Source organism: Halichoerus grypus, chromosome 7, assembly GCF_964656455.1.
Source record: "Halichoerus grypus chromosome 7, mHalGry1.hap1.1, whole genome shotgun sequence".
NCBI lineage: Eukaryota > Metazoa > Chordata > Mammalia > Carnivora > Phocidae > Halichoerus > Halichoerus grypus.
In genome coordinates this window covers 49550845-49578212 of record NC_135718.1, presented here as the reverse complement: position 1 = coordinate 49578212, position 27368 = coordinate 49550845, and the positions used below count along the sequence as shown (strand labels likewise).

Below are 27368 nucleotides of genomic sequence, written 5' to 3'. Positions count from 1 at the left end.
CAGAAAGCGATTTGAGGATATATGTTAATTAATGAGGAATTGAATCTTATTTTGGCATTCATTTGGCCATGTGACCATATTTTGGCAAATGATCTGTAGTGGAAGTATTGTGACGGGAACTACAGAGAACTGTTTGGATTTAACTCAAGAGAGTTATCAAGGAAAACACCAGAAGGATATCTGTGCAAAAGGCCTAAAGAAGGTGAAAATAAAAACTTTGAGAATAAAATAAAGGCAACTAGAAACTCCAGGGAAAATATAAAGCATTTAAAAAAATGGCATTACTTTTTTCCATAATAAACTATAGTTACACAAGCAAAATCATTTAAACAATAAGTGTCTTTACAAGGGAAAGTTTTCTTCCAGAAATGATCACTATTTGCTTCTGCTAGGAATCTTTATTCAGACTATGACAATTACTAAAAAATTAAATTTCTTCAGGATATTTAAATGTTGGTCTCTTTTCCTGAATTTACCTGATATGTGGTGCGTCCTCTATAGGCACACTCTTATTCAGCTTGGGAAAGTTTTGTTATACATATGATTATTATTTATATTCCACTGATTCTGATTAGTTTCTTCAGGAATAGCAATTATAGCATCTTTCAAATATCTCAATAATATTATTAATAAGCCTTTATTTTATTTGTTTGTCTAATTGCTGTCATTCCTACCAAACTGATTCATTGATCATATAAACAGTATTTTTCAGCTCTATATTTCCAGAACTTAGCCTAGTATCAGGCACATCAGAAGTACTCTAGATTATTAAATGAATTAACATGAGAAAACTTTAGTTCATTATTACAAAAACATGTTACTTTTGGGCTATTTCCTCAAGGAGGGAGAAAAAGAAAAGAGTGAGAGACGATGTGATTGAAGGGGAAAGGAGAATACTGAACACATTTAATAGACATCCCTTCTCCAAAGCACTTAAGCAGCAGCAAGCATACCCTCAGAGCATGTCTGATGATATTTCAAAGCTTCTCTTCACAGATCACCTTGCAATTCCAGGTCACAAGATGGGAGCTGCCAGTAGTCCTGGTATTAAACCACAGCACCAGCTTCCAGTCCTCCTTTAAGTGAGGTGGCTTGCGATGGACTAGCCTAGGGTAACTGTGCCAACTTACAGCTGCCCTGTCCTGTCTCCCTGCCAAATGGACTCAGACTTCAAGCGAGTAGTTTCACAAGCCTGCAAGGAATGGATATTTATAAAGACAAGTTATGTCATGGTCATATTCACATAGCATCACCATCAACTCAGCATCCAGGCAAACCAGAACCATATCTTCTGTGAACAATTGGCTTTACTTAATGCAGGATGCTAGGAATAGAGACACATGGGGAAAATGAGGAGTAAGTAGGTCTGACCAACTTAACCAAATAGAAGCATATAACCTTCTTTTTTTTTTCTTTTTCCTTTCTTCTCTCTCTCTCCTTTTTACATAGGGTCTTTGTCAGAGGCATTTGACATACAGTGGAAAGAGCATGCATCTTAGAATTAGTGGACCTTGTCCTTGGTTCAGTTTCTGCACTTACTGGCTTTGTGTCCTTGAGCAAGTCCCTTTCTATCTCTGGGCCCTGTTTCCTCATTTGGAAAATGTCAACCTCATTGAGTTATGTGAGTTATATTGAGCATTATAAAGAGATAATGGATGTGAGCATCCTTTGTAAAATGTAAACTATATTGCTCTTTTTCAAACTGGGAGATGCCTCAAGGCTGTTCAGCATATTGTATTCAATTCATATGTGAAGAATGTTAAAGAGAAATATTACCAAATCAGGAAGAATTGCTTGTGTTAATAAACAGTATGAGAAAAAAAATTTGCTAATACTTAAAATTCTTCTTTGTGTATTAATCTACTAGTCAAATTTTACTGAGCATATCATCACCATCATCAAAAATATTTGAGTGCCTACCATTCATTTATTTGGTAGACATTTGTCAAGTGCTCAAGTGCAAGACCCTAGGTTAGCCCCTATGAGTGAACTAGTAAGGAAAAAGGAGAAGAGAATCCACATTCAGAATTAGATAGTTATAATAATTCAAGACTATGAAGTGGATAAGTGTTATATGAGTAATTTCTAGAATCATAGCATATCTCACCTGGATATCTATATGATACCTCACCCCTTTTAACTCTTACCTAATGCATGAATTCTGTCTATACTCTTATAACTAAGAACTCACTCTATGGGGGGACTTTTATCTCAATTAGATCTAGTTGTTAGAAAACCCTTCTTTATAGTTACCACTTGGGCCTCTTGCAGCCACACAACTAGCTTCCTCTTCCACATGATCACCACTTGGATATTTAAAGATGGTCTTCATGCCTCTTTTGTCCAGGTGATAGAGTACCATTCTTCAGATCCCATTGTCCCTTCCTTTCGCCATCCTGCTTTGTCACTTGTGAGTCTGCCCAGGTTTCTGGTGTCCTACTCAATGTGTCACATCCAACCTGGCCTCAAAAATCCAGAGTGGTTCCCACAGGGCATAATAGAATGGGACTCTAAGCTCTGTGTTGAAGGTTCTCATTGGAATTTACAATCCTAGAGATCATTAGCAAACCCTCATTTTGTTTACATGTAGTATATGTCTCTTTCATGTAGCTACGTGCTCTGATTGCATATTTGTGAAGTTTGCTTTTGAGAACCAAGTTCACAACTTCACAATTATATTTACTACATTTTATTTGTTGATGTTGTCATAAACACCTATCCCTAATACAGGTCACTCCTAATATAGTACCATCCCTACCAGGATCAAAGGAAGAATTATTCAAGGGTAATTGCATAGTATATAAGTCATGCATTGATTCTGAGAGTTTACCTGTGATTCACTTTTAATCACTTTCCACAGTTGTATTTATGATGTCAATGTTCTCCCATTTCCCACAGAAGTGGCCTGAGAATAAAAGACATTTGATTTACCCACAATCTTATTAAGATTTTGAATAACCCTTCCCTCTGGGAGTCAAAAAAACAATAAAAAGTAGACATAGGAGTCAGATAGGGACAGGAATATTGGTTTTTCTTGTTGATAAATTAAATTCAAGTATGTGGTATGGTGCCGGCCAAGACCCTACTGCCTGTTTGCCAGTTGCACAGTAGAGGTGCTCTGCTCTCATGAGCTGACCTGCATCATGGCAACTGGAACAAAATATAAAATCAGGCAAGCAAATGGGCAGTACACAAAGAGAGCCCAGAGGGGCAGACCTTCACACAAGAGGGCCAGAGTCCAATTTCCCACCTCATATTCACTTTTCCCCTGGGGTGAGTAAAGGTGCTACTTCTAAAGAGTGACCTAGTCCATTTTCTGAGCCAAAGAGGCATACTAAACAAAGGAGAGAATGGTTCCCTGAACAGTTCTTGCATTCACAAATAGGTGCTGAGTTCCATTACCCCTATCTGCTGCAGGATGAGCTGGCTTGTGTGGGTGCAGGTACCTCTTCCATGGTGACCTATCTGTCTGCACACAAGGCTCTATGGCCACGCCTGTTTGTCCTTGGCCTTGCGAGTTTTTGTTTTAGGGGCTAATGGTCCAACTGTCAGCTTAGGAACTACTCATATCCTTCCCAGCACACCATTGCCTTCCCTTGGAATCTCACACTCTATAAGGGCTGGTGTTACTTGATGTTAGACACCTGGATATGGAGAGAAAATCAGGCTTATGGGTTTGCTTTTCTCTCCCTGAAGTCCCAGACTCCAAGTTGTGCTGCCCTGGGTGTGAGCTGAGAGGAGCAAACTGCTGGCCAGAGAAGATGAGCATTGCTGTTAACATGCCCCTTAATCCCACTCCGGGGGGGGGGGGGGGGCAGGCGGTTAGAGTTATACGTTTATATTCCTTTTTATCCTGATTTCCTTTTTACTCTTAAGATCATCTTCTTATCTTCTCATTTCTGGGTACAAATAGTTGTCTGATCTTGTACAAGATACCTGAATCTTTTGCAGTCTCCTGTTCTAACCCAGAACAATTAATATATATAATCTCCCTACACAAGCTGTATGTCCCTACTTCTTCCCCTTCTAGGAGTTAGTTGGCACCATCCCCTACAAACATGGTTCCTGGGTCCATTTGCTTCTATGCGTGGTTGTTGAGGATAAGCCAGGTCATAGAAGCCCATTTACAGTACTTATAAGATACATTTGTACTAATTATTCAAACCCTCCCCATTTTTTTATTCTAATAATACACCCCCTTATTCTTTTCAAGTAATTCCATAACCATTATCTCATTTGGACTTTTAAAGGATCTCATGAATGAGGCAAATCATCCTTCTGTCTTCCCATTCTATATCCAGAGATAGAGGCACAGAATGATGGTCATTAGCTCAAGGCTTAGAAGAGAGTTGGGAGCAGAAGTGGAATGACACCACACCTGACCCCCAAGGCAACAAACAGTCTACTGCATCTGTCTGCACAAGCTTTATAGGATTCGGACTCTTGTGTGGCTGACAAGATGCTGCCCCACAAGAAGCCAGCTCCGTCAGTTCTAGTTCAATGCCCTGCTTTGGCATAGCTTCTTGAGAAATCCCATCCCCTGAGTAAATGGAAAGAATTATTTATTGTGGGGGAAAATAAAATAAAAAGTGTCACCATTATATGGTGACAGATGGTAACTACATTTACAGTGGTGAGAATTGTATAATGTATAGAATTTTTGAATCACTATGTTGCACACCTGAAACTAATATAACATTGTGGGCCAACTCTACTTCAATAATAACAATTGAGAAAAAAAATCACAGATTTGGGTGACGTTTTTGTGGCAAAAGCCAGAGTTTAAGTGCAGTGGAAACTAATGGGAGATGAAGCAATTCAATGATACAGTTTACCTCTATGCAACCTGTTTGGAGTGTTAAAATAGCTCAGATGGACTAAAGGAAAAAGAAAACACTCATTTTGTCCTCGTAGAAGACCAGTGAAAGAACTCTTGTGCTATCTGTTAAAGCCACTGGGGAGAAAAATTTGGATGGATGCGGAGAGCACTTCTGTGCCTACATATTTGTCGATATTATGTTAATGAAAAGAGTGAATTACAGACATACATCCATACAGAGCTTGCAACACTGTGAAGTTTTATCTTTAATTAAGACCCATATTCTTGCCCGTCTCTCCTATATTAGAATGAAAGTATTACTAAAAGGAAGAAAAAGAAAAACAATAGACAACTAAAACCTCCCACCAAGAAAACCTCTGCAATTTTGGATAACTCATATGCTCATATGCTAAATTATTCCACTTTATTGAAAAGAGAAAAAAATGCAAAGGAATCCATGTGTTTAGATGACTTGAGTGCATCCACACGTATCCCAAAGCAGCACGTGTCCAAAGGGCAGAGATAGCCTCATGCGATGCCTCTTTTCTTTGTTTAATTTCCTCATTCTCGAAGGAGATGTGCCCAAGTTCTCTCTCTCCTGCATTGTTTTCAAATCTGGTCACCACTGCATGCATTTCTAAATGACAAGGCGACTGGGTCTAAACTTTGATATGTTGAGAGAAAACTCAAATTGACAGGTGGGGGAGGCAGAAAGAGGAAGGCACTGCCCAATCCTCCCTCATCCCAAATGTCATCTCTTCCTTGTCCAGGCTAAGTAGGCAATCCTGATGAAGAAACGAGCAGACATTTGAAAGTTTCTGACAGGTGTCATGGGCACAGGCACTGAGTGGCCAGGAGTGATGGAGCTTGACGTGACAGTGGCAGAGTGATCGAGGCTGGCTCCAGGACATGCAGAGTTTGGTGTATGTCAATTCCAATTCTTGTCATGCCCCGACTCCAGAATGGTAACTACAAATGGACAGAGCCAGTGGGAAGTGTTCAGAAAACTTGAAAACGTTCTTTCCTGACCAAGTGATATTGCCAAGCTGCAATAACCTAGGATCAGTCACCCAAAGTAGGTGCACTCCAGCTAGGGAGGGTCAGGAGGTGGAGGCAAATCTGGTCACACTGGTTTGATGTGCTTTCCCTTGCTCTCTTTCTTTGTTCTCTGCATTGCCCTCCAAGAACAGGGTTTCAATTATTCTAGTTCTTTCCCACATTTCTGTGTGTGATTTTTGTGCTGCCAGCATTTCCCCCACCAATAACTTCTGACGACTCTAATTCCTTTAATATAATGATCTTTGCAGCAGATTCTGCAGAATCTAAATATTTGGCAAACCTGCTCTTCTGACCTGGCTGAAGAGTGATTTATAATGGGAAAGGAGAGCTAGCTTCTCGGTAACACTGTGCAAATAGTTTCATAAATATTCCTCTGTTGCATTATTTTGAAATATTACTTCTTTTAACAGTCTGCCGAAGTCAAATATTTCTGCTAAATAAAAATCCATGGCTAGTCCGCTCACCCAGCCAAAGTAACAGGTGGTAACCAAGCTCACCTGGTGGGAGAGCCCGGCTTGATTAACTCCAGCCCAGAAGTGATGGTTAACTGGCATTAGGGCATGATGGATGGCAGCAGATGTGTGTATAATCTTTAGCTTGGCCTTCCAGCTTGCTCAGAGAGTGTATTTATTTAATGGTTCTTAACTCAATACACTGGCTTGTCATTAAGCATTTTTAAATAACATAAGGACTTTATAAGTACATTCATTTTATAAAAATCCAACAAACAATTATTTGATAAAATGTCAGTGGTACATATAGGCTCTGAATCTGGTTTCCACTGAAAATCCCTTGGAGCCTCAGGCACAGTGATAAATCAACTGTGGTGTGACTGTCTGCCTTTACAAATGCCAACAGTCAATGCTGAAGTGGAATGAGAATTCTGGTGTCACAGTGACCCAAGTAGAGCCTGAAATTTGAGAATAGCAGGGCCCCTGAATAGATACTTTACTTTAATTGCAACCTGCCTGTGGAGTGCCAAGTAAGTTTTGGCCATATGTGCTGCTGCATCTCAGTTTCAGCTACTTTCTGCTCTGGTTTTGTCCTTGGTGAGTGGAGATGACCCATATAGCAGAGTATCTCCTTCTGCCTGAGAATAGTGATGGCCGGCTTGCATCAGGAACCCCAGGCCCTCCCTGTGCACACATCACTCCTGGTATCTCATCCTTTTCCATGATTCCAGCTCACATCTCTACAATGTTTACTCCCAAGTATGTATTTCTAACTAATTCTGTCTTCCAGCCTCTCGCCTTACAACTCCATACTGACAATGACCCCTGATACGCATACATCTGAGGCTGAAGGAATCCTGCTTGTTCTCTGCTGGTTCTCTACTCTGCTGGTGGTTCTGCCATTCTGCCATTGGCCCAGCTTCTTAATTTCAGTACGACTTTAAATCCTCCTCTTCCTTTTCTCCCTGTAGTCAAGCCCTCATTCAGACCTGTCAGTTTTCTTACATAAAACTTACCCCCCATTCTGATTCTTGAAATGTTTTTGTAGCTTGCTTTTTAAGTTATGTATTTTCATCATGAACTTTTCAAACAATATGGCAAAACATAAAGGAAGAAAAATGCAACCAGAACAAAAAAAAAATTAAAAGTAATATCCAAAATCATATTGCCCATAAGTATCTCATAAAATTAGATAACATTCTTCGAGACTGTTCTAATGCACATACATGGATGGATGGATGGAGAAAAACTAAAACAGATTATGCTACCCATGTTATTTTAATGAAATATAATTTTGAGAGGAAAAAAGAAAAATAATTTAAAAATAAGGGAATTGCTTAACTTCAGCTGTTTCTTTACCATAAGAGATATAAATGCCTAAATTATCTAAGGCTAAAAAACTATGAACTTTCAAATTTAAGAGACTGTGGAAATATTATACTTCTTAAAATTCCACTTCAATTTTAATCAATAGTGATCAAATTCACACAATGAAGGGTAAGTGGGTGGCCCTTTTTTACTTCCTGTCAAGATTCCTAGCCCCACCTCCCAAATTTATTTACCAAGAGTTATCACACTTAGGTTCTGTAATCACAATGTACAGAGCATAATCACTTTAGTTCTTTGTATTAATTTATTGCTCACCACCAGTCTTTTCTCTGGAGCTCCTCCATTTCTGAGTGTTTTGGTTTTGATTCCTCCTGCTTGGTTAGATTTGGTTGTGGAGTACTTTTCTCAAAAAGTTTTGTGCTGCATTCTCTGAGTTCTTTGTATGCCAGATCACACTCTTGGTCTATCAGCAAGATTTAGCCATTGCAGTACTGGTTTCTGACATTGAACACCCCATGCTCCTTTTACAAGTCACCGTTCTCTTTTATTAGGCTGGATTTCATCATTGGGTGGTTGTATTCTCATCCCCACCCCAACACCAAACAGGAAGGGAAGGAGGGGAGGAAGGAGGGAAGGAAGGAAGGGAGGAAGGAAGGGAGGGAGGGAGGGAGGGAGGAAGGAAGGAAGGAAGGAAGAAAGGAAGGAAGGAAGGAAGGAGGGAGGGAGGGAAGGAAGGAAGGAAGGAAGGAAGGAAGGAGGAAGGAGGAAGGAAGAAAGGAAGGAAGGAGAGAAGGAAGGAAGGAAGGAAGGAAGGAAGGAAGGAAGGAAGAGAGAAAGGAAGGAAGGAGGGAAGGAAGGAGGGAGGGAAGGAAGGAAGGAAGAGAGAAAGGAAGGAAGGAAGGAAGGGAAGAAAGGAAAGAAAGAGAGAGAAGAAAAAGGATTAAAGCACCTAATAAAAGTTGCTTGCTATATGATCAAGTTCTGTCACACTTGAAAATGTCTTCACTTTGCTCCTTTACTTGAATGTTCTTTAGAATGTTCCACTCATTTTTTTCTCAATATGCTATAATTTCAGTTTCTATTTTATATTTGAAAAAAGAGATGCTTATGGGACTTTTTTATGTTATTTGTATTGTTACTAATGTTATTTCATTGTAAGCAATAATACATTTTTTAGTACTTTTAACTGAAATTTATTGGGGACTTCCAAGTGAAGTAGACTATTTGCAAATAGTCTATGCCTCGAAAAGAAGGTATGTTCTTATTTATTTTTTTAAAGATTTATTTATTTATTTGAGAGAGAGAGAGTGAGCAGGGGGAGCGACAGAGGGAGAGAAAATCCTGAAGCAGACCACCTGCTGAGTGCAGAGCCCAACACAGGGCTCACTCCCAGGACTTTGAAATCATGACCTGAGCTGAAATCAAGAGTAGGCCGCTCAACTGACTGAGCCACCCAGGCACTCCAAGAAGGTATATTCCTTATTTTCAGTGTTTAAAGCTCAGAATATATCAAATAATACACCTATTTTTTTTTTTTTTTTTTGAGAGAGAGTGAGTTGGGGAGTAGGGACAGAGGGATTGAGAGAGAGAGAGAGAGAGAATATTAAGCAGGTTCCACACTCATTGTGGAGTCTGACACAGGGCTTGATCTCATGACCCTGAGATCATGACTTGAGCCAAAATCAAGAGTCAGTTGCTTAGCCAACTGAGCCATCCTGGTGCCTTCCTTTTTAATTATGTTATTTGAGTCTTCTGTTTGTTTCCTTATAAAGACAGAGGAATTAAAATCTTAGGCCAGCATATTTTTGCTTATCCGTATAACTATAGCATTCACATTCATAAATCATGTTGGTTTATGGATGTGAATGCTATATTATTGAATGCATATAATCACAACAGTTATGTATTCATTCTACATTATACTCTTTAGCCTAATATTATTAACATATATATTATATATAAATATATAAATAAAATATAGTATATTTAGGATCATTTAAGGATTTGGGGGTGAATTCAATAAGATATATTATTAAGTTTGCTAATTCATTTTCTTTTTTATTTCATCTTCCTTGTTTATAGTTGCCTTTTTTTCCCCCACATCTTCTTTTTTTTTTTTTTAAAGATTTTATTTATTTATCTGACAGAGAGACAGCGAAAGAGGGAACACAAGCAGGGGGAGTGGGAGAGGGAGAAGCAGGCTTCCCGCTGAGCAGGGAGCCCGATGTGGGGCTCGATCCCAGGACCCTGGGATCATGACCTGAGGCGAAGGCAGACACTTATAACGACTGAGCCACCCAGGCACCCCTCCCCCACATCTTCTGAGTCACAATGTATTAGGTATGTCTCCTATACAGAACTTAGAATTTCACTTTTATTTTTCTCTGTCAATATTTATGTACATTTTATTACGAAAATTTTCTAACAATTAACAGAGTTGAAAGACTTTTAGAGAAATGTCCATGGGTTTTGTTTTTTAATCCAACCTGAAATTCTTTGTGTGTGTTTCTGTGATGGTCAGCTTTGTATCAACTTGACTAGGTTTTAGTACCTAGTTATTTCATCATACACTAGTCTAGGTTTCTGTAAAGGTATTTAGCAGATGTGATTAACATCTATAGTCAACTGACTTTAAGTAAAAGATTATTCTTAATTATCTGGCTGGACCTGATCCAATCAGTTTAAGGTTCTTAATAGCAAGAAATCTGAGGTTTTCTTGAGGAAAAAGAAATTCCACCTGTGCACTATAGTATTAGCTCCTGCCTAAGAGACTCCAGCCTGCTTTTCCTGATGGCCCATACTACAGATTTTGAACTTGCCCAGCCTACCCCACCATCACATAAGCCAATTCTCTGTTATAAATATCTTTATATATATAATCACTGGTTGTGCTTCTCTGTTGAAACCCTGACTGATATGGTGTCCTAAAGGGGTCAATAAATACACTAGCTTATTTTTTATTTCTCGTCCTCCTTTTCTACTATATTATTTTATTCTATTTCTATCCTTTCTAGTCTTATTAAAGTTTAATGTGTGTGTATGTGTATGAGTGCATGTGCATGTGTGTATGTTGTAAGTGTTACATCTGCTAATGTCTTGGACACAAGGGCCAAATATACAATGACTGGAGAGGTATGTGCAATAATCCCTCAAAGATAGTGCACATGGACAAAGTGATCCAAGAAAGAAAATATGGAGTAGCTGCATGGTGTGTACAGTCCTGTACTCCTCTGTGCCTTGCTACATTCAGCCGTTAATTTCCTGGCGGTTTGAAATATTAACACGTTGATAAATATCGTACATGAATCAATGATTTCCTCAGTATTCCAGCACCATGTCTACCAATTTCAAATCACATATGGCCTAAACTCATGTAACAGAAGTATGCATTGTAGAGCATAGATGATACTTGATTTGTGAAACTTAAATGGTATGCTTTGATTTCTAGCTGTTAAACATGAGGAAGTCAGCATACTTTTCTACCTCTCATCTTTTTCTCCTTCATTGCTCCATTTCTATTTGTATAGTTTCTGTATTATTAAAGCGTGTATTATTTTATTCTGTACTGTTGTCCTAATTGCCAATTTTATATATTTACACTTAGTTGTAAGTTTGCAGTTTAATCTTTGTTATAGACTCAATACTTAGTATCAGTACCACTATTAGACTCAGACAAAAGGATCCTTTAGCAGTCCCTGCTCTGGCCTTTTTCCTCTGAATGTGGATGCCATAGACTGAATGTTTGTGTCTCCCCAAAATTCATATGCAGAAGCCCTAACCCAATGGTGAGATGGAATTTGGAGGTTGGATCTTTGGGAGGTAATTAGGTTTATATGAACTCATGAGGGTGGGGCCACCATGGTGGGATTTTTGTCTTTATAAGAAGAGGGAGAGAACCAGAGCTCTCTTTCTATCACATGAGAACACAGCAAGAAGGCAGCCATCTACAAGCCAGAAAGAGAGTTCTGACCAAGAACTGAATCTGCCAGTATCATAGTCTTGGACTTCCCAACATCCGGAACTGTGAGAAATAAATGTTTGGTATTTAAGCCACTCAGTATATAATATTTTGTTGCAGCATCTTGATCTAACAATACAGTGGCCCCTCCCCATGGGAAGAATCTACAAGAGCCAATAGGAGATACCCACCCCAAGCCTACATACTCATGTTTTCATTATAAACCCTAGAGTTGACTACCCAAACCACTCTAAAATCAATTCTATGGCTTGAAAGCAGCCAATATAAAGATGCATTACTTTTAAAAGGAACAATAGTGGGACAGACAGCTGATGTCCCAAGAGAAACTATAGCAGCTTGTGGACAACAGAATGGTATATTTGAAATACTGAAATTAAACAACTGCCACTTTATAATTCCATACCCAGCAAGAAATATCCTTTATTAGTGAAGACAAAAATAAAGTTTCTAGACAAAGACTGAGAGAATTTGCTGCTTGCAAGTGTGAACTAAATAAAGACTAAAGGAAGTTCTGGTAGAAAGAAAATTATCTGACAGAATCAACGGTATGCAGTAAGAAATAAAGAGCACAATAAGAAAGGGAAATATGTGGACAGCCAGAAAAGCATATTGACTGTACCAAAGAGCAATGTCTTGTGTGATTTGAAATACATATCCACAATTAAAATGTATGATAACAACTAACATGAAAAACATCAAAGATGCTAGACTAAATGGAGGTTAAATAGTCTAAGGATTGTCTGGGAAGAGGTGAAAGTACTAACAAATTAGATCCTAATAACTCAACAATGTATTTTGTAATATCTAGGAAAACCACTAAAAGAATAGAAGAAAAAAAAAAAGCTTTGTAATGAAGAAAATAAAGGGAAGAGAATAATAAAAATATTTGATTAATCAAAAAATTTTGAAGAAAAGAGAGACAAAGGAACCAAAACTAGATAATAAATGAAAAACATTAAGATGGTAAATATAAACCCAAATACATTGGTAATAATATTAAATGTAAATTGCCTGAATATTTCAATAAAAGAGAAATATTCTTAGACTGGATAAAACTTCAAACTCAAATTATGTTATACTTACAAGAGACAACTTAGGATAAATCGTGGAGTAGCTTGAATATTAAAGGATGGAGAAAAGATATGGAAACATTAGCCATAAGAAGCCTGGTGTAATATCAGATAAGGCATGAAGCATTACTAGAGATAATTTCCTGACAAAAGGTCTATTAGCCAAGAAGATAGAAAAATTTATATGAACCTAAAAATGACCTCAAAATATGTAAGTAGTAATTGAAAAAAAAAAGGATAAATCAATAAGCAAAATGGGAGAATTTAACATGCCTCTCTTAGTAACTAGTAGAACAAGCATACACAAATTAGTAAGAATCTAGAATCCATTAACAACATAATGAGCAAATATGAATCTAATAGAGGACATTGAATTGAACATTGACAGAATCACATTCTTTTCCAGTAGATATGGAACATTTATCAAAATTTGTGACACACTAGACTTTAAGGTTAGTCTCAACCTACTTCAATGTCTCACCCTTGACACCATTGACATTTTGGGCTTGATAAAATTCTTTGTCGTGAGAGACTGTTCTGTGCATTATAGGATGCTTAGCAGTATTCCTGGCCTCTATCCACTAGATGCCAGTATTAGCTCCCCTCCCCAAGTTATGACAACAGCACTCCTCTCCAGATACTGCCAGATGTCCTCTGGGGGGCAAAATCATGACTGATTTAGAATATGTTCTTTTAAAATAGTTTAATGAAGCCAGTGATCAATAACAAAAGATTATTAAAAGTCCCCACAGTATGCAATTAGGCAATAGAGTTATAAATAACTCATGAGGCAAAGAAATAATTGAAATGGAAATTAAAATATATTTTAAATTGAATTATTATGAAATAAAGCTTATCAAAACTTATGCAATGAAGCTCAAACAGTTCTTAGAAGAAAATATATAGAATTAAATGCATATATTAAAAAGAAGAAAGTATAAATTCAAGATAGGAAGGTCAGGATTTATGGCCAAGTGAGATTGGCAAATGTTCTCCCAAAAAGTAACTATAAAGCTGGGCAAAATTAACCAGTAATATTATGTCATTACTCCGGAATTCTACCAAAGTCATATAATGATCTGTGATAAATCATTGAATTCAGGATAAGAACACTGGGATTCTGTGGCATTCAGACCTGGGAATGGGGCTACTCCCGTTACCCCCTCCTTCAGCAGGTGATGTGGAGATTCTGCCAGGACAGGGTAGGCCATGAGGACCAGCAGTTTTTCTGACACAGTTGAGGAAGACTCACTCCATTTGGGGCAGTAAGTATTGCCCATCTTCAATGGAAATGAATTCTCTAAGACAAACAAGTGGCAAGGCCAATGGCTTCATTCTAGTAGCCTGAAGTTGTAGTCCTGACTGGGACAAACATATTTTTGGCTGAGTCTATATACATCGTCAGTGGAGACAGAGAGCTCCAAGCTATTCTCACACTCCTGGCTTACCCTGAGGCTACATATATAAAGTACAAGACTCAAAAGGAACTAGAGGACAGTAAAACACAAGGCAGACTGAAAACATCCTGGATTTTTTAATGCCTCATATTTAGAATACGTGAAGAACTCTTATAATTCAATAATAAGATGAAAAATTGAATTAAAATACAGATAAAATACTTGAACAATCATTTCATCAAATAATATATAGAAATGGCTAATATGCACAAGAAAGCACTTAATACCATTAATTCCTAGAGAAATGCAAATTAAAATCACAATGAGATATCACTATACACCCACTAGAATGACTATAGTCAAAAGAAAGACAATACCAAGTATTGGTGAGAATGTGGAGAAACTAGAAGCCTTATGCATTGCTGATGAGAATGTGAAATAGTACAGAAACTTCAGAAAACAATTTGGCAGTTACTTAAAAAATTTGAAGATAAATTTAATATATGATGCATTATTTCTACTCCTAATAATCTACCCAAGAAAAATGAAAACATATGTCCACACAAAGATATGTGCATTAATATTCAGAGCTGCCTCAGTCTTTTCTCTTTTTCTTGACAAACCCCTAGGAAGATTGATGGGAAAAAAAAAAAAAGAGAGAGAGAGAGGGCACAAGTTACAAATATCAGGAATAAATAAGGGAATGAAAATACAGATCCTATAGACATTTGAAGGAGGGTATCATGAATGATTTATGCCAATAAATTTGAAAAACTAGATGAAACATTCAATTTAAAAAAGGCAACTCACTAAAATTGACACAGGAAGAAATAGAAAGTCTGATTATCCATTTATCTGATAAAAAAATTGAATTTCCAGCAAAAGTATCCTTTAGGAATGAAGGTGAAATAAAAACGTTCACATATGGAAGAATGCCAAGAGATTTTGTTACCAGCAACAAGACTGATCTAGAAGAATTGCTCAAGGAAGTTCTTCAGACAGAGGGACAGGATAACAGAAGAAAACTTAAAACTATGGAAATGAAGAACAAGAGAAATACTAAATATATAGGTAAATATAGGGGGCTATCCTTTTCCTACTGAGTTCTTTAAAAATGTATTTGTCCATTAAAATAAAAAATTAAAAAACATTGTCCCGAGGGGTTTTCACTGTATACAAATATAATATATAAGACAGCTATAACCAAAAAGGGGAGGGTGCAGGAACCTATATTGTGGTATACTTCTTACATTACACACAAAGTGGTAAAATGTTGATTCTAAGTAGAATGTTAGAAGTTAAGATTGTATTTTTTAATCCCTAAGGCAACAAATAAAAGTTATAGAAATATATTTAAAAACACAATCCACAATTTAAAATAGAATGCTGAAAATGCCTGAAAACCCCAGAAAGGGCAGGAAAGAAGAAACAGAGGAATAAAAACCAGAAAACAATAAAATGGTAGATTTAAATCTAAACATATCAACATCACTAAATGCTAATGGTGTAAACATACCAATTACAAGACAAAGATCATCAGAATTGATAAATATATAACTAAAAGAAACTATAGAAACTCTCTGGAACTATAGAATATACATAGATTAAGAGTAAAAAGTATGAAAGTCTACCTTACAAACACTAATTTTAAAAAAAGGTTGGACCATTTATATTAGTATCAGGCAAAGTAGAATTTAGAGGGAAAAAAATAACCAAGGATAAAGGTGGGTAAATTGATATCATAAAGATCTTAACTAGGTATACAACTAACTACAGAGCTTTAAAACTGACTACTATGGGTTGAATTGTATCCTTCCAAAAAATGTGTTCAGTAAGCTCTAATCTAATATAAATGGTGTCCTCTTGAGAAGAGGAGAAGAGACACAATGTGACAGCTGTCTTAATACTTGTTACCTTTGGAGGGGCACTGACTGGAATGAGCCATGAAGGATTTTGCATAGTACCAGTAATATTGTACTTCTTGATCTGGGTGGTGGTTATATGGTGGTGTACACTTTGTGGAAAATCCATTGAGCTCTACTGTGTTATATTTTGTGTATTTTGTATTTTGTATATTTTGTGTTTCTGCATGTACATCATATTCCAATAAAAATTCTATTTAAAATTTCTAAAAATAATTAATATGCCTATTGTCTTTATGCCCAAGTTGTATAGTCCTAGAACCAATTTTAGCTTCTATTTTTCTATTCCAAACAAATAAATAATAGGTTTGTAGGTAGGTAGATAGGTAGATAGGTAGGTAGGTAGGTATAGGATAGATATCTCCAGGCCCCCCTGGAGAGTACTCATTACATGTTTGGGCAGGAGAGAATACCTTGATATTGGCATACAGTAAGAATATCTTCAACAGTTGCTGGGAATAGGGTTAAAAACAATAAAGTGGGCAGTCTGAAGAGAAGGATGAGTGGTTGTAGTAATAGTGGAGGGTTTATAAAATTTAAAATGCTATTATTAGTATGGAAGTGTTGGATTACTATATTGTACACTTGAAACTAATATAACACTGCATGCTAATTGGAACTAAAAACTTTTTTAAAAATTTATTATTATAATTATTAGAACTTGTTAACCTCAAAAGGGACAAAACATAAAACATACTCACAAAATGGACAAATTATTCAATTGGTGATATAATTGATTTATTTGATTGCTCCTATATTTCCCCTTATTATATAGTCAAGTGATAATTGTATACTATGCATAATAAAATAGAAGTTCAAAAATTAAATACCATTTTACAATTTTTTAGCAACATGAGATGATTGTTTCATAATTTCACTAGTCTTTTGTCTGCCAGAGATTGACATGCCAAATCCTTTTGTGTCTTGTTTTGATACTGTGGTTAGAAAGAAATGAATGAACATTAAATAATTATCTCTGGGGGGTGGGGGGGTGGGGTAACTGAGTGATGGGCATTAAGGAGGGCACGTGATGTAATGAGTACTGAGTATTATATAAGACTGATGAATCACTGAACTCTACCTCTGAAACTAATAATACACTATATGTTAATTAATGAATTTAAATTTAAAAATAAATAGTTAAAAAAAAGAAGTTCAGAAAGATAAAACAACATAAAAACAAAAAACCTGAATGAACCAACCAAACAAAAAAGCTAAATCTACTGAAATGATACTGTGAGGATATTTAATCTTAGACCAGAGGGCTCATTTCAGGAATGGACCTTATGCATGTTTGAAACATGGGCCTCCTGGAGTTCACCATACCTGGAAAGTTAATCATTAATTTATGTAGTCCTGCAATAAAGAGAAATGTGCTGGGATATAAAGCATTTGTCACTTGCATCCAAAGAGCAAGAAGCACCATGGTCAGAGACTTCACATCAGACAGATGGATGAGGGGAGAGGGAGACAAGGTATTTTTTAAAATAGGAGAATGACAAAATCAAGCTTCTTGCAGCTGGTTGAATACTCATTCCATGGAGTGTTATCCACAGCTGCTGTTTTTTTGTGAGGGGCTTGGGAAAAGTGGAAGCCTCTCCCTGTATCCAGTACCTAGGGGCAAGCTCTCACCTCATGCTTTGTCAGAGTATCACCTCTCATACTTGATCATCAAAGAAACATCACATACTCTGACCATGTCTGTTGGTGTCTTTCACTCAGTAGTTTTGTCCCACTGGCCAACCAGGCATGTAGACTCAAGTTAAATTTTGCAGGCTCTTATTGCCATTTTGAAGATGTTGCTCTTTATATTAAGTATAATGAGAGTTTATTGAATAAGTTTATCTTACACTGACATCGTATTTATGTTTTGCAATGAGCACCATGGCTATCAGATATACTCACTGATAAGAAATGTAGGTTTCTTTAGGAAGTTCTTGCAGAAGTCCAGTAAGAAATGGTGCTGGCATAGACAAGGACAGGGGTCAGCAAACCTTTTCTGTAAAGGACGAGGTAGTAAATATTTTAGGCTTTGTCAGCCATATGGTCTCTAGCGAAACTACTCCACTCAAAATGGCCTCGGACAACCTATTAACATCTGGATGTGTCTGTGGTCCAATAAAACTTGGTTAACAAAAACAGGAGGTGGGCTGGATTCTGCCTGAAGACCAAAGTTTGCTAACCCTGAACGAGGATAATGGTAAGGGAGACACACGGTTTTAAGGATGCTTAAGAAGTAAATCAGAAGGTCTTTCTCAGGGATCTGATGTGAAGGGGGGGTGGTGATGACCCCTAGGTATGGGTCGACTTCATAGCCTGGTAGTAGAGGCCCTTCATGCTCTATCTCCACTCCCTCTCCCATCCAAAGGTAGTACTCAGCAGTCAGTGTTTTTGGCTGTCCACATTTGAACACCTTACCAAAGCTTCCAATGTTTCCACCTATGAATCCTCACTACCCTACAGTAGATGCCCAAAACTTGGTTTGCCAGTTTTCTGGCAGTGCAGGCATGTGACTTAGGCTCCCCTGGTCAGATGTTTCTGTGTGAGACTCTGATTCAGAACCTAGGGACTCAGTTAAGCAGATGCCAGTCAGACTCCACTCTGAAGGGATGGAAGGAGAAATATCCCAGAGACTGCAGTGACTGAGATGCTAGTGACATGTCCTGACTCAGCATCGGGGCTATGTATGAGCTACAGCCTGGGCCAAGTGGCAGTAATGTCCCCACTGACATAGCCCATGATGAAGGAGGCTATGTTTGCCTGAAGAACCTCCAAACCTGGTTCTCTGGCTCTCCCAGATACTCTGTGAGTCATATAATATCCTCTAATAAGTTTCCTTCTTGAACTAGCCAGACTAGGTCCTGCTGTCCATAACTAAGAACACTCACTGGTTCCCTGCTTCATCTCTCCCTCAGGCCTCTCTCTGGGCAAAAGAGAATTCCATAGAAGTTCCTGAACCATTCTTTCTCTGCAGCATCTTTTGGTCTCATCAGGGCTATAAGGGTTGCACAAGCAAAACACTTTTTTAAAAACCCAAATAAAAGAATCATTAATAACAAAGCACACTAAGTTCAGAGGAGAAAATAGTAAGCTTGAAATCAAGTTTTCAAAAATAAAGTTGATGAGCATAGCAGCTGATAAGAGAGGAGCAAGGCAGTGCAGGCTGGAGGAAGTCCATAGTCAGGGCCTCAGAAGCAGGGAGGAGGCTGTGTACAGTTTGGGTGGGGACATAGATCAGGTGGCATATGGATAGGCAAGGCCAGATCATGCTAGAGAGGCCGTGTGAGGGAGGACGTTCAGAGAGTGCAGCAGCCCCTACAACTGCTGACCTATGATTACTTCCCAGTGCTTCTCCTTCCTGGCCTTTGTACATGCTGTTCCCTCTGCCTAGAGAGATGTCTCCCTGTTCTTCCTGCTGCTAGCCTCAGCTAAACGCCACCTGTTGTGATGGGCTGCACCGTAGATCAGGTTCTTGGGAAACCAGGCTCTGAGACTTTCATGCAGGTTTACTGGAGAGTGCCCTCTGGAACAAGTCCTGTAAGGGTGTGAAAGGAGCAGGATTGGGTAGAGAGAGAAGTTGGAATGCATGCAGCTGTACCAGAGGCCTCAGCAGATTCCACAATGGGCTCTGGAGCTTCAGAATTATCCTGCTCCGAGGCGAGGGAGTCAGACATTTGTGCCCTCTTGTAGGCCAGTTATTGGATACAAGTGCTCCAGGAAGGGTGTGTTCCCTTGGGTGGGGAAATTCTTTTCAGTTAAGGGCAATTCCACAAGTGTAGAGGAGGTGGGTGGTTAGGAAGTAAGGAAATTACAGGCTAACTCCCATCAACCCATCTCAAGTAGGTCCCATGTTATCTTTTATTTTTTTATAGCATGCTATTATTTTCCTTTCTAGTGTTTATGATGATACATAATTACATACCATATTACTATCTCCTCCAATAAACTCTAACAATCATGAGTATAAGAACCATGCCAATTATAATCATCATTTTATCCCTAGCATCTAGCAGAGTAGGTACTCAACCAATATTTGTTAAGTGAATGAATGAGTGAATGAATACAAAAATAAAGAATCAATGCAAGAAAGCTGACTTGGCTGACATTGGAGCAGAGGAGCGAGTCTGAGTGCGATCCGGACCAAGGAAGGAAGGGCCTGTGTTTACAGCTCACCTGAAGCCCCCCAGAACTACAGCGAAAGAGATGACAGTGAATGGGCTACCACAAGACAGTGTGAGGCAAAAACATACTGGACAAGCCTATGTTTTATGGAAGACCAGCCACCTTTGATTTTGCTAATACTGAGGGACTTAAACCAATAGAGTTTGAAACATGAATGTTGACTGGAAGAACAATCATGAGATGCCCTGCAGAGGTTGGTGCATCACCAACAGATCTCTAGAAGAATTCAGAGCACTTCCTGTCAAAAGATGGTTCCTCTCTCATATCATGGTGCTGACAAGTGGTAAAATTAAATGTCAGCCAAACAACTTCCTTTGTGGGTGAATGGTTTCACAATCCATGATGCATGTTCACACAGCAATACATTAAGGGTAAGATTTAACATCAAGGCGAAGACCAGGTAATTAATCAAAACCCTGATTCATTTTTACAAACCTGTGAGCAGTGCATTGGACTGCATATTGTGGTTGATCCAGGACTTTCTATTCAAATGGGGCAGACCATATAGCTCAAGACAATATGAGGTGGGAGTATAAAAATGTCACTAAGAGGGAAATGACTTAAAGACTGAGGCCAGAGACATTATGCCTCATTTCACCTAAACTTGTGCTACAAATTAGAGATTCAGCCTCCCACCCAAGGATATGCTAAAGAAAAATATTTTAATGAAAAATTCAACCAAGCTCATGGACGATATATACTCCTAGCTACTGTAAGTTTGAATATAAAGCCAAGAATGAAGAAGGGATCTCTTATTGAGCCCACAGCTCATATTACTGGGGAACAATTTTAGGCACCTAATTGAAGCCTTTCCATTAGAAACAGTGTCAGCAGAAATTCATCCTTTATATCCAGCACACCCAGCATGGAGGTTCCCCCCTTGTAGGGTGTTTGTATGTATAAGTCTCCAGGGCAATGCTTATGATACACTGAATCATTATCTTGGTGGCAAAAGAATAGATCCTGGAAGCATAGTCGTATTCCTAAAAATTTACTTTTCTGTATATGTTGACAATCCAAGTGTAGCTTTCCAATGAGAGGAACACAAGGCTGTGAACATCACGAGCTCTGGGAAAGAAACAGTGTGAAGGAAAAAGGGGAAAGGTCTCAGTGAAAACGAAGAAAGGTCACTTTAGAGTTTTAAGTGGGAGGTAATGTAGCATTGTGGAAGGAGCACAGGTTTTAGATTCAGACCCACTCAACTTCAAATGCTGTGTAAGCTTGGGTGTATGATTTGACCTCTCAGAGTCAGTTACCTCTTCAATATGACAGGGTATTAAAACCAGCCTCAGAGAGGCACAGACAATGCCATGCGCTTGTCTTCATAATTATGATGATATTGTTATGGTTGTTGTTATTACTCTCTCTACCATCTTGCCAACAATATAGGCGTTCTAGAAGTGTGTTCCTCCCCCTCATCAGGTATCCCAGAAAATGGGATTGATTCGGTATTTCTTATCCCTTTCACACTCAGACTAACTTGTGGTGTCCTACCCTCATGGTTTAGTGGTGCCCGCATCTGAATTTCCACAGGAAAATAGCTACCCTTGACAGAATGTCCCCTTGGGACCAAGTCTGTGCTTAACCCTGGAGGAATGGAGAGGAACAAGACTCCTGGAGCTCACAGGCACTGAGGGAAGAGACAGGAAACAGATCACTTACCATGACATGTGGTGGAGAGGGGTTCCAAGTATAGCCAGGGTGTGGAGGGGGAAGCCTGAGGGGGTCAGAGAATGCTTTCTGGAAAATGATCAGTCAGAAGAGTGTGCCTGTCTTAAAGGTTAGCACTAGCTCTGTTGTGCCTCAGTGTCCCAGCAGGTACCTTTATTAAGCCACTCCTAAGCTCTTTCTCCCCTGAGTCAGAGTGTCTTCTTTACATTCCAGGTCACCTAGAACTCATCATGCATTCAAGAGTCTTCCTCACAGAATACTTACAAATTAGATGAAAAGTTGGGATGATTGAAACTTAGGGCACTCTAATAAAGAGCAATAGCGATGCGGGACTTGAGTGATTTGTCAAGACTGTATGTAGGGTCCAGGGGAGAGTCACTGGCCATGTAGGCTTTCTTGGTCACACAGTGCCTTGGATACCTAGCCAAATGCTAGAACATATCATGGACTCAGTGCCCTAGCTCTGGCTTAGCAGGAGGCCCGTATGTTGCCTCAAAAACAAAGTTCTCCCCCTACCAGGGAGCCCTTAACTTGGTGGGTTTTGCCTAGAAGAATATTTACAGTGAATAGGGCAGGTGCCACTTATGCAAATTCTACAGTGAATTCCCCAGAGATTCATTACCCCCTCAGCCAGACCTAAGACATCCTCCACATGCTATTTCCAAAAAGCAGGGCCTCAGAATAGCCAGGACACCTCCCACCCCAGGCCACCACTGTCTATTGATGGAAGGAGTTCATGACATACCCACATCTCTCATGGTTGTTGTCCCACCTTTTTATCCGGGATCTTTGCTCTCCCTATGTTTCTCATATTCTGGGATTCTGATATCCCTCATGGTGAGTATATGTTTTTGTGCAAATCAGAGTCTGGGAAATGAATCATCACCCCAGCTTTGGGTGTGGGAGAGTGTGGGCCAGGGCTGGCGGATGCAGAAGAAATCCCATTATTGGGTCCAGAGGCAAAAGTATCCTGCTCTACACACCCTCAACATAGTCACGTTGGTCTCATATTATAAAATGATAGAGTACAACATGGTTAAATACATCACTGATTTGCCAATAATAGGTATTGGTGTGTAAGTCTAACTGGTGGTACAGCTGCCTGAGGTATTGATTTTACTGTCTAATGGTTGAGAGAGATGTTATCTTGATTAATTAGAAGTCAAAAACAAATGCATCTTCTATTAAATCTCTTGTGGCATTCACCTGAAAAAAATTCTACACGTCTTAAAAATGTCGGAAACCTAAAAGGACAGGGTGAGGAGGGAGCAAACCACCCCTTCCGCCACCTGTCCTAAGTGAAGATAATGTCTGTGAGTTCTGGGTAAGCTGATGTGTGCTTATCGACCAGAAGGAAAGGGGGGTGCCAATCTTTCTCTTCTTTCCAACTTCAGCCTTAAATTCAGAAATTAAAAAGAGAAAGTAGCGCCGAATATAGTACTTTCCCTGGAGTTACGTACTACAGCCTTTCTGGGTTTGGCTGGATGTAAACGTTTCACTTACCCTGCCATCCCAAAGACTGGTAAATTGTTGCGTACGGGACTTCCTCTGCAAGACGCATTTTAGAAGCACCCAAGGGATAATTTCCAGAAGCCATGAATAGAGTGCTAAACAATATTGTTCTTAAAGATGAAAGGTATAAGCATATCATCTGCATGATTGCTAAATTTTGGTCAAAGTATACTTTTACAGAAAAATCAAAGGAATTTTAGAAAGAGAAATATTACTTGGGCATTTTGGTGAGCTTTAAAAAAATAATTTATTGACCTTAAAATACCAATCCATATGACATGATAAACCATAATATAACACAAAACTACAATGAGAGTTGATCTTCTTTGGGATTTGTGAACTAATTTCTATAAAACAATCTACATTGGGTGGCTGTTGTTGTTTTTCCACATTTTCCTTTATGATCTAAAACTTTATCCTTTCTTCAGCTTGAACACTACCTGTATCAATGAAACTGAAGGTGAATCTACCTGCCATTGTGGGCATGGCAAGAGGTTGAGTTATGAGCACATTTGGAAAACATTCTTAACTACCTGTGCTGAAATGTAACTGCTCTGCCATTTCTTAACTATTTGACATTGGGAAAATGATATGGCATTTCTAAGCCAGCATCTGATTTGTTATTACTGATTTATTCAACAAATATCTATTAACAACTATTCATTGAAGTGAGGAGAATGTAGTGATAAACAAGAGATACCTAGTCCCCGCCCATATTGGAGATGAAGTTGTAGTTGTGCCATTCTGAATGGGGTGGTGTATGTAAAAGGACTTTGGAGTCTATTATCTGTTTACTAACGGTAAAAAACTATTGCTATTTGCATTACAATTGCTAGATGATTTCTCTCTTCATCAGGACTAAGCTTAAGCCATCCTATGTCATGTTGCAAAATGTTTATTTGAAAGTCTAAGCTACAGAATTTGAAAGACTGCCAAGTTCACTTTATTTTTTTTTAAGGACATTTTTCTAGCTAGGAGAGAAATTTTTACCTGCAGAGCTCAGATTAGAGAACAGTCACCTGGGTCAAGGTCACCTTGCTAAGGGCCCCAAGAGGGAGCCCCGCTCTACAGCTTGACCGAGAGTCTATTTTTCTTGCCAAGTGTCAGGATGCTACTCTTTCTCTAAATGCTTCTCCAATCTCCTTGCCATTCCTCAATTTCCACATGAGCCAGATCAGATCAAGGCAGATCTTGGCTTGAAGTTAATTTGTCCATTCAACTACCTGGCAATTCCTGAGATCCCACTGTGGGCCAGGCTCTGGGCCCTGAGTTAGGGACGCAGGAGATTCTTTTGCCCTCATGGGGCTCACTGGTTTAGATGAAGGTCTTCAGAGAAGGCCTAATTTCCTCCTCTTCTGGCAATATTGAGGGAGAAGCACAGAAATGAACCTGTGGTTGCCTGGGGATGGTGAGGTGGGGGGTGGGGGGACTTACATGAAACCTTTCTCCTGATCTACCTATTTCAGCAGCTCTATACAATCAGTGAAAAAAAAAATGGCCTTAAGAAAGCTACTCTCAGCACCCCACAATTTATAAGCACAGAGTGAATGATTTAAAGGATCTAATTTTTAGACCTTCATGTTAATTTTATGTGGATGTTTCCAAGGGATTTACCAGGAGAAAAAAAAAATATGTATAAAGTGTACCCAGTTTAGACTTACAATTATCCCCTTCCTTCTAGTGGGAAAGGACTTCATAAGTGGGCAACTCCTTTTCTCTGACCCACTGAAATCATTCACTGAAAATAAGAAGCAGAAATTCCTCCTTAAGAAGCCGAGACATGCATGAGACTTGCTCCTAGGCAGGTCTAATTTGCACCCTATCATCTATTCACATCTGAGTAAATCTTCACTAAGGGAAGCTCTTAGTCCTTTCAATTAATGGGCAGTGACTATAGCAACCTGGGGAACCTGCACTTTTTCTCCAATTCCCGTGGGATATTTGTGTTTGGCCATGGTTAATGGCAAGTGGCTTTTGATTCTTAAGTGTTCATCTTCTTGGGCATATTCAATTATATTAACATAATTCTTCCATGGGGATCATCCAGTTGAACCCATTATTTCATGGAAGAGGAAATTGAGGCCTGGCGATGAAAATAATTTTCCCAAGGTCAGTAGAGATGTAGAAAGGCCCATGACAGGAATTATTCCTCCGTGTCTATTAAAAATTCACCTATTCTGGGGGCACCTAGTTGGCTTGGTTGGTTAAGGGTCTGCTTTCAGCTCAGGTCATGATCCCAGGATCTTGGGATTGAGCCCTAGTATCAGGCTCCCTGCTCAGTGGGGATTCTGCTTCTCCCTCTGCCCTTCCCCCTGCTCATGCTTGTGCTTGCTCTCTCTCTCTCTGAAATATAAAAGAAATCTTTAAAAAAAATGAAAACTCACCTATTCTTCAAGACCAAATTTAAATCCTACCTCTTCCAGGATCCATTCCCTGAGCCCTGTTCTTCCCCTGTGTGTGCGCTGTACTTTGTCCTCCTTTGTGTCTAGCTGGCTCCTTCTCATCCTTCAGGACTCATTCTCAATGACACTTCATCAGAGAACCCCTCTCTGATTACTGAATCTAAATTTGATCTCTCCCCAAATTTTCTCTGAGGGTACCCAATTACTTTCTCTCATAATACTCATTTTTGGGGGTTGTGTTTTGTGTAATGTCTGACTCTCCCATAGATTGAAAGCCCCATGAAGATAAGGATCAATATGTACTTGGTTCACCAAATTAGACCTCTCACTTAGTCTGGTGCCTGCCCCAGAGTAGATACTCTATCGAATGAATGAATACAAGAACCTCCTGCCCTCATATTGTATGTCTCCATGGGCCCTGGTAGCACTTGCTTTTATCCTCACTTAATGCTTAATATTTCATCACATATGGATTTTTCTTATAATTTCACATATTCCTGTGTTACTTTTTCTGGTAATATTATTTGCTAATTATTAGTAACAATATCTAGTTATATATCTATACATATTTGTTTATGATTTGTCAAGAACTATCGTTGTCTTACATTTATTAAAAAAAATATCTTCTAACTATTTTAGAGGTGAGGAAACAGAGAGACTAAAAACATTGTAATGCTGGGTTGGCTCCCTCTTAGGGCGCGTGAGAAGTTGTCTCATACTGAAGGGAATCAGCCATCCCAGTTTGCCTGGGACTGACTCTGAGTTAGCACTGAAGGTCCCATGATCCATGAAATCCCTCAGTCCTGAGTAAATTGGGACCATGGGTCACCCTACATAAACTCCTTTGTAGATCAAATTTCACTGTGCTATGCCCTGGATCAGTAGCTTACATTTGTAAATTATCAACCCTCTGCATGAAAACAAAGTCCATTTTCTAGCTATACAAGTGCTTGGTATTCTAAGGTCAAAATATTAGGTGGTGTTTAAATATTTAGGGTCATAAAAATAGAGCTCAAATGTTACACAAATTTTCTTCTCTCATTTTTCATTTTACACTAAAATGAAAATCAAATGATGTCAGGCACATTGATGACCACGTCTTTATAGACATAGTAGCTGATGCCCTCTTCCACATTCTGAGGATTCCTTTACTGGAACTTTCCTCCCCTAGGGTTCTGGTTCTTATGCCAACTGGGCAATGAGTAATTTTAAGGATATGGAGCTCTATATCTATATAATAAAAAGAATATATATATAATCCTGAGGATATATGGATATATATATATATATATATATATATATATATATACATACAAGAATACAATATGTATATATTATATTATATATATTACACTAATAAATGTATCATATTAGTATATAAATTATACTGATGCTAGGGACTGAAGTCCATAGCAGACAGCCAGGAAAGAAAGATAGACATGAAGTCAGGAAATCAAGGACAAGCTGGAACCGACAAGGCTGAGTTTGAGCTGAGGAGGAAAGTCGGGAATCCATGTTGTTCTCTTACCTCCTATAGACCTCCCGCTTTGATGAGGTGGTAGGCTGCAGGAAAA

The 27368-nt window shown here is 38.7% G+C and overlaps 1 long non-coding RNA gene across 1 annotated transcript; it reads right to left on the bottom strand.

The window, feature by feature from the left end:
• Nucleotides 1-290: 290 nt before the first annotated feature.
• Nucleotides 291-27368, bottom strand: LOC144382462 (uncharacterized). Its single transcript, XR_013449447.1, has 3 exons — nt 27323-27368; nt 2831-2905; nt 291-1192 (listed from the first exon to the last, which is right to left on the bottom strand). It is a non-coding gene; the product is annotated as an uncharacterized LOC144382462 (long non-coding RNA).